Genomic DNA, 12,874 nt, shown 5'->3' with positions numbered 1-12,874 from the left:
ACGTTAGAGGTAGAAGCAGTTTAATGCAGAGCTCAAAGTCTACTTTTACCAACATCTGGGATGATTTTAAATGAAATCATTAGCATATAACTGTTTCTGTGAAGGATTCTCTTAATATTCCAATCGAAAACTTCTGGGAGTCTGCAGGAGAGGTGTCAGAAATCACCGGGTGGTACAATATTTGGCTTTTAAGTTTAATTTGAGTGTTTTGTGGGTTTTTATTCATGTAAATATTTAAGTTCTTGTTATAATAAAGCTGGATTTTTCTGTTCTATATTACTTTTGTTGTTTTTTTTACTTTACCACACCTGCATTCATTTAGTCGGAATCTCCCTCCGTTCCTCCGACTTTCTGCCTGTTTAAGTTTAGGTTCTGAGCCAGTTCTAGTTGTTAACCTCTTGTATTGATGTTTGTTGTTTCTGTCCTGCAGAAACATTTGAACTAGCATGAAGAGATAAACACATGTGCCCATTTACAGTCAGACTTACGGTAGGTGGCTTTTATTGATGACTTCATGGAGAAAGAAGCTGCTGCAGAACCAATGGGACCCGTTTTTACTTTCAACCTATCAGAGATTAGAAAAACTGCAACATTAATCTTAAAAATGTTGGTGAATATAAACTTTCCGTCTGATCTAATTTTCTTCTCTTCATTCTTAATTCCCCTCCAAAGCATTACAACTCTTGGGTTAAAAACTCCTGATGCAGATCAGCTTTGTCAGCGTAAACCCACGTTTAGATGCAGCTGCAGCTGTGAACACAAGGGTGGAGCCGGAGAAGCTGATCCTGCTCCAGGAGCAGAAGGCATAGGGGTCTGACTGCCCTCTCTGGGGCCTTGTGGCTGACAGGCGACTCGGACTGCAGGCTGACATGGTTATGCTTTAACAACAGATGAAGCCGAGGGCTGATAGCAGAGCACAGTCCCCTCTGTGCCGAGGGCCGACCCGTCTCATTATACGTGACAGAGCTGAGACAGACACGCCGAGAGATGAAACACTGCTCTTTAATTTCAAGCCTCTCCTGTTTCACAACTTCAGCCTTCTTCTTCTGTCCACTTCTCTTTGTCTCTTCTCCGTAGAAACAAGAAATCACAGCCACATCCTAGTAAGTGGTTCGTGGTTAAATCAAGCACTCAGTAGTAGTAAAGTTGTAATTTTGTCATAACTGATATCTACTGAATAGAAGCCATATTTTTGAAGACAGGTGTTTTTTTGAAGGGTTTATGCTTCACGTTTCCTCTCACCAATCAGATTAAAGCAACATTTGAGTGAAAACTAAAACTGAGAATTGAATTCTGTTGAGATGTGGTTTCTTATTCCGCTTCATTTTTCTGTGTTGACATCACTCTGTGGCACAGCTCATAAAGTTATATTAGAGATGACTTCCCGTATGTCCCGTGGTTGTGATGCGATGGGAACATACAGCCTCTCCTATAAATATTGTATTCACAAGGTTGTTATTTAATCAGAAAGCAAGAGGATGTACCTCAGCAGAAATGTGATCTATCATGTAGTGGGTTTGCTATTAAGAGTTTGGTGTGAGTTCAGAGTCACGGATAGAAACAACAACTGGTTGTGTTTTGTTTTTTCTTTTATTCCAGCATCTAGTTTACGTTTGGGAGAAACTGTCTAATGTGAGGATTCGATTTTTCTCCTCTTGTATTTTTCATGACTGTGTGAGGATATATTACTTCTTCTATGTGTCATCTCCTGCTCTCGAGCTTTGCTGCAGTTTGAATTGGTTCATGACAGATTGGTGCAAAAAGTCTTCCTGTGGAACTTCTCAGCAGATCAAAGCCGCTTGTGTTTCAGCTTGACATTTTGCCTGTGTGTGTGTGTGTGTGTGTGTGTGTGCGTGTGCGTGTGCGTGTGCGTGTGCGTGTGTGTGTGTGTGTGTGTGTGTGTGTGTGTGTGTGCGTGTGTGTGTGTGTGCGTGCGTGTGTGTGTGTGTGTGTGTGTGTGTGTGTAAATGGATGGCTCCTCTTATCCCAGCAGCTGTATGTGAGTTTATTTACGTTTTGTTTTGCTGCACACGGCCTCATGAATGTTGTGGTTTGTATATATGATGGTATGGAGTAAGGGGGGTGAATAGTGTCGACCCTCCCCCTGCATCCTCTCTGTGCGTGCGTACACACATTGACACCCTCTCACTTATTGCTCTGTGTGAGTGGGGGGGACACCCTATCCTCTCTGACTGTGTACCATCACTCATGTACTGAATGCAGACAGGAAACCCTGTTTCTGTCGTGCACCATGGAGACGAGGCGTGTCCTCGTGCCTTCTGCGTGCCTTGATCCGTCTGTGAGAGGGGACGTGATTGTCTCTGAACAGGTGTCCAGTTCTCCAGACGAGGATAAGTAGGATGGGCAACCTCCTTTTAATCTCAACAGTCACTCTGGAAGTTTTTATGGCAAATGAATCTTGCTGGTGGCTGTAGAGAGATGCTAGTTGCTTTTATCCGTGACGTCTTTGAAGTACGGCGGCTGGAGACAGAAATAGCAGCTCTGCTTTCTTTGACTGATGGCAGGAGAGGAGATTATTTTTAGATGTGGCTGTTTGTTTGGTGTTTGTTTAGCATTTGTTTCATTTATGGTACCACGATGTCATGACTCCCAGGCTGACACCCTCCTCTGCCTCTGCTGCCTCCTCAATCAAGCCCTCAGCCACTTAATTACCATCACCTGCACCCTGTCATCAGCTCATCTCACTCACCTGCTCCCCCTGCTATATAACACCCAGCCTGCCAGAGTATTGAACACTTTTGCTAGTAGATCTTCCAGCCTGCCTGCCAGCCAGCCAGATCACAGTCCCTTGACATCGTTTTCCATGCCTGACCATCTCCAAGGACTCGTCCTGTCACCACGACCCTTGCCTGTCTACTACCACGTCTCCAGCCTGCTCCCTGTACCTGCTTAGTCCCGATCTGGCTTCGACCCGCGCATGTCTTTGTCTCTGCTCTTACCTGAGTATTTTCCCCGGAAACACCTCCACATCTTAGCTCCAAAGTGCTTACTGTGTTTGGTGTCATCACGGATCCTCCAAGTTCTGAACGTGACACACAAATTACACTCACAGGCCACTTATTGGGTACACCTTCCTAGTGCTAACCCCTTTCATTGAACCACCTTAGATCTTTGTGGAATAGATTCAAGAGAGTTAAACAATCCTTAGAGCTTTTTGGTGCATGTTGACATGATGCAGTTGTTAGTGATGTTATGAGTCTGGTCAAGTCAGAACTCAAATGGTCTGAGCTTTGTGACATGGTGCATTATCCTGCTGCGTTCAGAAGATGGGTCCACTGTGGTCATTAAATGGTGAAGGTCTGCAACAAATCTCAGGTAGGCTGTGGTGGTTAAATGATCCTTAATTGGTGCTAAGGGGTCCAAAATTGGACAAGACCACACCGTTAAACCACCAGCAGCAGGCTGAAACAATACAAGGCAGGATGGATCCATGCCTTCTGAATGTTGCAGCTGAAATCCAGGCTCATCTGGTCAGGAAAGGTTTTTCCAGCCTCTTCTGGTTCAGTTCTGGTGATCCTCTGTGGTTTATAGTCTCAGTTTCCTGTTCTAAGCAGATAGACACCTGGTGTGTTGTTCTGCTGCTGGAGCCCATCTGCTTCAACATGCTGTGGTTCTCCTCTGACCTCCGACAACAACAAAACACGCTCATCCATTGATAGATGTCATTCTTTCAGCTTCAGTTGTGAACTCTCTACACTCTGTGAACTGTATGTAATATTCCTTTGCTTCAAACAGCAAAATCAAATCATTGAAAAAACAGCGCTAACAAAATAATGACATAACACAGAGTCCACTCATTACACCAGAGGGAGCGTTCTCCCTGAAAAAGATTGGCATGTTGAATCATGAACATCTGTCTCTTCCTCAGACTCTCCAAATGTTCCTGATAATTAGTTCTGTGCCTACGGATTTGTGGAGTGTGATCTCCACCCGAAAATCTCTAACAAATCTCCCAAACTGAGGAATGTTTAGGAAAATATTTTCATTAGTCTTTTTACAAACATTCTTTTGAGATTTTTGAAAAGAAAGATCTTTACAGATGTGACCTAAGCCTTTGTTTTGGTTTGTGCCATTTTACATTTTCTTTTAATTTGTCACCTTTTTTTTTTTTTTTTTTGAATGAATAAGTGGATTGGCTTTGTTGTATTTAATGTATAGTCTATTGCAGGGGTCACCAACCTGAGGCCCATGGGAACCATATAAGGTGCTCACAGGAACCATATAAGGTGCTCACAGGCCATTCTCCAAATTGCACAAAGCTCTAAAATAAAATTAAATTAAAAACCCTGGTGCCACCTTTTTACAAATGCATTCATTTGTATAGAAAAAAACTACTAATTCATTTTAAAAACATTAAAATGTGTTTATTACACTTGAGGTTAGTTTAACTTTGATCAATTCCAGTTCAAAGGTCAGTATTGTGTCATCCTGGTTGTCCTTCATGTGGCTCAGTACCGGTGAAGTAGCTTTCAGCTTCACACAGTTTGATGAACTCTGGTCTAACATGTTGGTTCATCTTCCATCCTGACATATCTACACACTAATATCTATGTCATGTCTTACATTCAACTTATACCCTACTATTCTAAAGGCCTTTTGTCCAATATTAGACTCCTTTTGTGTCAAAATAGTGAAAATGAGGTCCAGTTAGCAGCAAATAGAAATGCTGCATTGATGTCATATAAAGTTTCAGTCCAGCGGTGTTAATCCCCTAAAACCCCAACTAGGTTTCTCACAGTTTTACGTTTAAAGGTTTTTGCCGCAAGAAACAATCTCAAGGTCTCATTCAGCCTATGTGACTCCATGAATATGCTAATGTATTTCTGCCCACATCTTTGCCTACCAGCAGATCTGCATTCTTGGTCCAGCAGTTATTTATTTTATACAACTTTAGTATTTGGGTAAATAAAACTTGAATGTTTGAATAATATTGATTCTCATTGAGAACGTTACATTGCACACAGTGCTACATGATAGGGAAAAAATCAGAAAACCAATGACTTCACTTCCTATTGCTTTTTCGACTGCAGGTCTGAAAACACAACAGATGCATCAGCCACTCAGTAAGGGCAGATTAACTCCATAATGTTATAAGGATGATTCAGGCAACCTGTAATTCATTGAAAAATCCCTCTTTGCTATAAAAATAAACTTAATCCTAAAAAGTTTATCCAGTTGCAGATTTGGGGCGCCACCAGTGACAGACCAGTGCATCTGTACACACGATGAAGAAAATACTTTCGGAGCTTTGGTCTGGTGTTTAGAAGGGCAGCAAAGAAGCCCATTCTCTACGACAAAAGCATCAAAGACAGGTTAATATTCTGCTGAAACAGGGGTTGAAGAGCTGTTTCTGTTTCTGTGATGAGATTTGGTGCATCCTCCTTAAAGGTTGTCACTAGAATAAAATGTGAGCTCTATGTGTGGAGCTGCTTCTCAGACAATTCTCGTAACGTCTCATCCCAACCACCTTCTTTGGTGACAAACGTGACTTTTCCAGCAGGAGCATTGTACCAAAAGGATACCAAAACACCAAGCATCACCTCAATAATCAGGAGATTCCCCGGGCTTTAGTAACATTGGGAACATGTGATTAATCCTCATCAGGTGAATGAATAAACATATTCCTACACATTTTTACAAACTCCCACCATTTATTATACAAGAAGGGATGCAATCAGTCAGGATTTGGCTCACAAACGGATTGACAGCATGCCAGACAGAGACAGAGAGATGTGAATATTGACTCTTTGCATAAACTTAATGTAATTGTCAATGAAGCAGTTAAAACTTGTAATTATACTTCAGCAACCATAGAAACAGATAACAAAAATAGCTAAAAACAGCAAACCGAGTGAAAACCAGTATGCTTCCCCCTCAAAACATTTGACCATGACTGTGCAAGCTCGGTAACCAAGAGCTAGTGATGGAGCAGCAAAAAGTTCAACCTGGAAGAGCCTGTGGAAGGTTGCAGACTTCCTACAGGGAGGAAGAGCAGCAGCAAACTGCTGAAGAAGCAGCCATCTGATCAGGCAGTTTGCTAGGAGAAGGAACTGGGACAAAAGAGTCATTAGCCATGCACGGTTTAAAGCTAATCAGCACAGAACAACTGCACCATCACCTTTCAGCGCCATTTTCTCTGTTGAAGGCAGTTTTGTTTCAATACATTGTTAATATATAGAAATGACAAATAAAATGACTTGTAACAAGAAATGGTGAGATTAAAAAAAACTAGCAGACATAGCTGTTCTGGGCCTGCCAGACATTCTTAGCTATCAGAATATCAGAGGTGCATTTCCGATTTTCCTGGGAGCAATAGAAAGTGAATGCATTACCAGTTGTCTAAAACTTTCATTGCTGTAGCAGCTGCAGCTTCATCATTTCCACCTAGCTCATGCATTTTTAGCAGTGAAGTTTTACCCAAAGGCAGACTAAATTTGTTTCTTCAACACTTGATGATGTCTGACCGCGACTTTCTGATGCTGTTAGAAACTGTCACTGCAGGTCTGTCAAACTGACACATTTAAAGCAGAAATCTAGAGTCAGAGTATTGATTTATGCTTTTTCTCTGAAAATGTTTTGTAACACATAAAAATCATTGAGGTTTCAAGCGTAATATTTAGCCAAGAGTGTTTCTTAGTCAGCAGAAGATTGAATGAGTTCTACTTGTGATGATTTGTTGTGCAGCCTGTCATTTAAGTTCCCAGTTCAGTGTACTGAAGATGGCTACAAGCAGTGAGTCATCTGGATATGTTCAGTCAGACAGAACGAGACCAAGTGTGTGTAGTCGGTGACAGAGGTGCAGGACCGTGGCTCTCTGACCCTTTCTCCTTGTCCGTCTGGGTTGTAGCAGCCCGGTTTTGCGGTCTGATTTTTGCTAATTCTCTGTTCTGAGTTACCGGGTCTAATTTAGAACAGAGGAGCTCTGTTCATCCTGGAACGCTGCTGCTTGGGATTCTGGAAATGAGGAGTTCAGAGGCCCACCACCCTCTTAGAGACACAAAGCACATGCCTTGTTATCAACCCACAGAGAAGAACATAATGATCCCTCCAACCATTAACTCCTAATGCAATAAAGCGCTAACATTTTAGCCATGCCTTTCAGTGTCTAGTGTAATCTAGTTAGACCGTGGGCTGCGCAGATCTGCTCTGTAATAACACGAGTTCAGGGGGCATCGATCAAGCTTAAGCATGGTCGCCCAGACCTGCATCGACCCCATGTAGAACACGTTCCAGTTGTTGTCTCTCTTCATTCTCCAGGAGGATTGTATGATATTTATAGAGATGTGTTTCAAATTGATACTTCGTAAAACAAACCAAAGGGCATCGCCTTCGACAAAGCAGTGCAACATTTATTCACTGCAATTTCTCTGAGTGAGATTACAGCAAAGAAATGTGCTGTGGAGCCACATTTGGACGGGGCTGGCAGCACGTCTCTCTGCATCACAGCCGTGGTGGGAATATAAAACTCATAGAATATGTCAAGCTTGGTGACGTCTTAAGAAATATGCTTGTACATAAAATAAATAAATCAGCCAAGCGGTGTTGGCCTTGTGCACTAAGTAAAAACAATAAACCTGCCTACACAGGTCTCTTAGGAACTGGATCTCATATCTACAATAACAGCTTTCAATGAAAACGATGTGAGTTACCAGACAGCACACAGGTTTATATAAAAACACATTCATCAAGCTGTGGTAGTAGGTTGTTGCTCTATCTGCTGAACTGAAAGCTGGTCGGAATGCACTCAGCAGACAGTGGTCTCAATAACACTGAGAGAAACCAATTATTTGTTAGTGTTGAGTACAATAAGACAGCATCATCAGAAAGATTACTATTGTGAGCTCCCGCAGGGGTGTGGTTATGGGAGGGCTATATTGCTCACTCCTTGATAAGATTCTAGAGGTTTATATATATATATATATATATAACCTCCAGAATATTATTATTCTCTATTATATATATATATATATATATATATATATATATATATATATATATATATAACCTCCAGAATATTATTATTCTCTATTATATATATATATATATATATTTATTTATTTATTTATTTATTTATTTATTTATTTATTCTTTTTAGGTGATAAAATACAATTTTATGTATCAGTTTTTTCTTTATCTTTTTCAAAAATTCAGCCAACAAGAGGAGGGGAAATTGGTTCTTTGAAATGGTATGATGAAATTATAAAATTTATATTTATTTATTTATTTATTTATTTATTTATTTATTTATTTATTTATTTATTATATAACTACGGGGAATTTTGTTTAACAAACAACAGATATGTTTATATTTTTGTATATTGTTTATATTTTACAGACCATGACTGGATGGTTCCATTTTTAGGTGCATCAGTGATAGCCTAACTCAAGATTTAATCTACCAAGGCTTCTTGTTGCACCTTGATTTTAATTTGAAGTCTGAATTAATAGGTTACAAGTCAGAAAACAATCAATTCAAAATCGGAATTCCAACTTGAAAGTCCGATATTCCCGACCAACCCTGAAAAATCCAGTATTGCGACCTCATGCATGAAGAGCTGTGAAAGCTGCAAGAATAAACGTAAATTTCACTGCTGTTGGTTTGTATCTCATGAAATTAGTTGCATGAAATGCAGAGAAATGCATGGTCATCAGCTTGTGTTTCTGCTGGTGGTGAGCCTGGTCACAACAATCAGTGAAGTCTACTGATATTCTGACTAGCTGATTGAAGACAGCATGACATATAAATCCTGTCTGACACCTCAAGCTACAAGGGAAGACTGACATCACTAACAACAAATGAAAGACACTGTTTACACTAGTTGATTAGTCGAATCCCGCTCTTTGTTTTACTGATTAGCTGTTGGCAGTCAATTAGCAGATAAATGTTACAATGAGATGACTAATTGGCTGGCATTTGCATCAATATAGGTTAAAAAACTTGAATAAATTACCTCCTTCATACAAATTAGTTAGCTTTACAACCCTTTCACGTGCACAGAAAATCATTAGACAGCAGTGTCAGTCATGGTTTGTGTTTTTACCTATTGGACAAAAATAATAAAATGTGTTACCATCAGTCAAATCGGTCTCAAACTCAGATTAGGTAATGGTAGGGTCCCAGGGCTGCTGTGGCCACATTGTGGCTCATCACCACCAGCATGTGAATGCGTGGGTAACGTAGTGAATGACAGGTGTGCTGTAAAGTGCTTTGGGGGTTCAGGGACCCTAGAGGGCACTAAATAAATACAGGCAGTTTGCCATTTATTTTTATGAATAAACACCAACGGAGCAGGCTCAGAATGCATCACATTTAAACTAATCAGATAGAAACGAACAATTATGTCATTGCTTTGCTTTGGTAGATTGGTTTTCTGAAAGTTTTCCAAACATTTTCATTTGAACGTTTACTTTTGTTTATTATATTTACACATTTTCAGCTTAGAGCCAAATACATTCCAGGCTATTGCTTTTATTTGTCAACTTTTGCAACTGAAAAAGTCTTCTAAACAGCAAATCATACAGCTTGGCAAGTTTTAAATCATCATACCATTTCAAAGAACCAACTTCCCTCCTCTTGTTGGCTGAATTTATGAAAAAGATAAAGAAAAAACTGACACATAAACTTGTATTTTATCACCGAAAAATAAATAAAATCAACAACAAGTCATTGAGATGATCAGCTGGAAAATAATGTTCTCTGGGGTCCTGTTCTAGTTCCTAATGGATGTTTTTGTCTCTATTTATTAAAGAAGACTTTCAGTTTCTGTTTTTTTCTGCAGTGAATTTTTTCTGTTGTAAAAACCCTAAAAAAAAATTTTTTTTTGTAGGACAGCAAAGTGATTTCTTTAGCTGCAGAAGAGACGAATCATATTTCCGTAACTGGATCTATTTTTTATGTTTTAACTTTAAAGTGTATATATATGCATACAGAACGATTTTTGTGGGGACATGACTGCAAAAGGAAATGTTTGGTTCATAGCATGCTGATTAGTAGAATTACAACAATATGAAGTCTGGAGATTCTTTGGTTTCAGTTGTTGCTGCAGCACTCATCCTACAGTTACGTCCCACATTACTGTTGACAAATGTAAGCAAATATAAATCAAGTGGAACATGAGTGATTCTTTGAACTAATTATACGCATCACGCTGAGGCTGCGAGCAGCCAGGTGACTCTCACATTAATCATCTGAGTGTCACGTGGCTGACATGAACGAAGCGGCTGCTACATTGTCTTTCTGGGATCAGTACAGATGCTTCTCATTTGGTGCCTGCATATACAGTCAGCTCCATCGTCTCATCATTTTGTCTTTTCCCCCTCTCTGGCTGACTTAGATGAAGCAGATAACACAATATCTCCAATGAAACTGTTACAAATTGAATTCGATTAGCTTTGCATGCTTTTCATGTCACTTTTGTCTTAGAGGGAAACAAGATTTTTTTTAATGTTCTATTCAATTTTCTAAAGTCGCCACTCCCACTTTGAGAGAAACTGCTCTGCAGGTAATGAAGACACAGAAAGCATGTTAGTCGTCACAGCCGCCCACAGCCGGTTTGGATCCCAATGCTCTGATGAGATGCAACACTGCTGACTCTGCTGGTGCCTCTGGTCAATATCCCTCACACGCAATACTGTTCATTAGGATTTGACTGCGAATATCACCATTATTATTACATCGACTTCAGCTAATGAATATGTTCCACGTAGAGATACTCCAAACTCCTGCCTGAAAACCATTTTTTTAGTTTTGAGTTGCTCTCTGTAAATCTTAGAGGGTTGTTTCTGTGTAAAAGTTATAATTAATAAATGATAACTGTACTCAACATTATGGACAACATCCAAATATTTACATTATTTAGAATGGATGAGCTAATGGCTAGTCATAGTGCAGCCAGGATTAAAACAGCTAAAAAAAACAAATGAATAGCAGCCCATGCAACTTTGCTTTCTAAACTTTTCTTACACCATCGGTTTAACATTATGTGGTTATTCACGGGGTCTCCTAAAGGTGTAAATGTCACAAGCAGCAGCAAATATTCTACTTCTGGTGCATCCAGGGGTCTATGCTGGGAAGATTCTCAGTCATCCAGAGCGTGGTAATCCAAAGGAGTTTGGATGAAGGCAACTGGACTTCTTTTGTTTCTTGAAGACATTTTGCATCTTATCCAAGGGTCTTTGTCAATTCTGACTGAATATGGGACTATGTCTGTTGTTGCTTAACAAGCAGAAACTACATATGAATACCCCTCCTCCCTACTCCCTATAGTCATTGATGTTGTTAGACCCTATTGTGTTGGACTGGTTGTTTACATGCAAGAGGATGTGACCTAGACCGAAGCTGTTTTGGAATTAGGTTTAGGAGTGGCTTTGTTCATCTAGTTAAGCAACAACAGTTGGTTAAAGTATATAAGCTTGAATATTTCAGTCAGAATTGACAAAAGTTGTTGAATGAGAAGTAAAACGTCTCCAAAAAATCCAAAGGAAGTCTTGTTGCCTTCATTCAAACTCCTTTAGACGGTCAGGGGTCAAGTCTGGGGAAACGTTTAAAAAATTTTAATTTCTTTCTTTATTGAACATGTAAATCAATAGACAAATTAAAGTATTCAAAGAGAAACCCATACATATGTATATGCACATATATATGTATACGTAGAACATGTTCAATAGGAAGGGAAAGAAGCACTGGTAGTCCCCCCCCCCCCCCCCCCCCCCATCAAATTTCAAGGAAGATAAAAACAAAAAAATCCTTTTCCCTACATTGAGTGTCATAACCATTTTCTTATAACATGTTTTATCCTCAATCAGACAAACAACATTTCTTCTTAAATTGCCACAAAATGCCAACTTGACAGCCATGTAAAGGTTTACAGTGGTCCCTCGTTAATCTAGGGAGTTGTAGAACCCATGATAGGCTAAGTCTGTGATGTGGTCAGCTTCATTTTTTTACAATTATTATAGATGCTTGTAGCATTTGCAGCTGCCATTGGGGTCGCACACACACACACGTAAACACACCAGGATGACTGTTTCTCAACAGTTTTATTTCCTTTATGCGTGCATGGGCAAATAGTTTATTTGCACAGACTCACTCCGGTGTTTCAGTCTCTTGTCATCACGTTGTAGATACTCACGTCTCCTCCTGTATTTTAAGACGTGGGAGCGCTGATTACTAATGCGCTCCCGCTGACACAGAAACTCTCCTCTCCTCCGTAGACGTGCTCACACAACCTCAAAGTTTTAAGGCTGCAAAACCCCTCTCCACACTTTATTCTCCTTTCTCAGACAGACATTAACATTTTCCTCTGTTGAACACTCTCAAAGTTCAAACCTTTGTACCTTTGGACAATAACAAAGTGCTGTAAAAAATAATAAAAAAGTGTACAAAACATCACACAAAAATCTGTTAAACTGCAAGATTACAAAAGGTGAACCGTGTTATAGAGAGGGACCACAGTACAGAATAGCATCTGCTTCGACCACTGTAACTCTTCTGGAGGCTGAAGCTCTTTCGAGGTGTTAGCAATCCACTTTGATCTGGGCTGTACTCAGACTGTCAGCTCATCTGTTCTGAAAAACTGCATTTCTCTGAACAGAGGCCATTCAGGAAGCTATGCAACAGGTGAGATAACTATTTATAACGTTTACACAGAAACAAACTCCAAATGTCCCTTTAACTCCTCTAATCCCCCTGACATTATGGCTCACCCACAGACGCAGCACATGGGCATGCAACTTTTAGATTTAACAGTGTGCCCTCTATTCAAGAATTGATAATCTAAACATTTATGAATCCTAAGGTTGATTTCTGGAGTGTATATGTGAGCATACTAAGCACAAGAGCCTGTTGGTTCCA

General features: G+C 39.9%; 1 protein-coding gene across 1 annotated transcript in view; it reads left to right on the top strand.

The window, feature by feature from the left end:
• LOC107391061 (poly(rC)-binding protein 4) overlaps positions 1-12,874 on the top strand; it is a 45,741-nt gene that overhangs the window by 6,226 nt on the left and 26,641 nt on the right. The gene's annotated exons all lie outside the window — the stretch shown is intronic.

The sequence above is a fragment of the Nothobranchius furzeri genome, chromosome 15 (assembly GCF_043380555.1).
Source record: "Nothobranchius furzeri strain GRZ-AD chromosome 15, NfurGRZ-RIMD1, whole genome shotgun sequence".
Lineage (NCBI taxonomy): Eukaryota > Metazoa > Chordata > Actinopteri > Cyprinodontiformes > Nothobranchiidae > Nothobranchius > Nothobranchius furzeri.
Note: the sequence above shows the minus strand (reverse complement) of the source record. Positions and strands in the feature narration are given on the sequence as shown.